The sequence below is a fragment of the Psammomys obesus genome, unplaced genomic scaffold (genome assembly GCF_907164565.1).
Source record: "Psammomys obesus unplaced genomic scaffold, mPsaObe1.curated_primary_1811, whole genome shotgun sequence".
NCBI classification, from domain to species: Eukaryota; Metazoa; Chordata; class Mammalia; order Rodentia; family Muridae; genus Psammomys; species Psammomys obesus.
This window is the reverse complement of record NW_026592732.1, coordinates 14301052-14302341: the sequence shown is the minus strand read 5'-3', so window position 1 is coordinate 14302341 and position 1290 is coordinate 14301052.

Sequence of the window (1290 nt, the reverse complement as noted above, 5' to 3'; positions counted from 1 at the left end):
AAGGTTTCCGATGCTACAGTGAGTTATAATGTATATATCTAGGTTTGATTGTTTTGATGATCTATATTAATAGGCATGTATCAGAAATAACTTCTTAAAGCTAACAAGCACTTTTATTAACTTTTCTTAAACTGACAAGGTAAAACATTCTTAAAAATACTCTTGTCATTTTACATAGAGTTTAAGGTAATTTTCTTTGTCTGCATGAAATGCAGAGGTTCTGAAACAGTAATTAAATGGTCACAAATGTAACCACCTCTGAACAACTGTATAAAAAAAAAACACTTTGCAATCAAGTCTGAGGTTAGAAACCTTCACTTGCTTTAACAGTGACACCCCAAAAGACAAAGCCAAAAGGAAAACAAAACCACCTCAGTAAAGAAGTGATACAGGTACAAGTAATATTTTGAAAAAAAAAAAAAAAAAAAAAAAAAAAAAAGATTTCAATCTCTTTCCTCAGGTAGCAAAGATCACTATTTCTAAATGAAGTCCTATATACGTAGAAACTTAAAGACACTATTTGGATCCTAGGTTTTTACTGCCAAAAAAATTTAGAATGTTTTTGCCTGGTCGAAGCCTGAAGGCTAGCTTTGTGTCTTTACACCTGTTGACAGAGCTACACAGTATCTCTAATAGCTTTTGTTAATAGCACAATGAGGCATACAGGTTGCCTCCTACATCTAAGGTGCACTGCATTATTTGCCTGGTGCCTGTACAAGCCGCAAGATGGACCTGTATCTGAAGTGAAGTTCCTGAAGTATATACGCTGCCATGTAGGTGCAAAGAATTAAACTCAACAGCCAGTGTTTTTAGCAAGAGTTGTTCTCTCCAGCCTCCACTATAGATTCTTAACTAAAATATTACGACTATAATGAAACTTTCTTTGTGAGAATTCCATTAATACCAAAGAATCTGGGAAATAAAGTCCTTCAACTTTCATTTTGACCTATGTAATTTTAATGCTCCAATTTACTAAGTCCTGCCAAAGTTCTAACCTTCATAAAGATTCCCCTTAAGCTCTGCCTCAAAAAAAGAAAACTATTCATTAATGGCACTAGTTGACCTAAGAAATTCTTTGTCATCTAATTAAAGCAAATGAAGTACAACATATAACCATTATTATATTAAATGTGTCAAACTCTTCATGAAACCCTTAAAATAACTCCAAATAATTAGACTACTACATTAATCTAACATGTAACAGACAGCTGTCCTAAAATACAATCTATAATTTTCCTGTAGTAGATTACTTTTTTGGTTGCCTTGACCAAAACATGTGACAGAAACAAC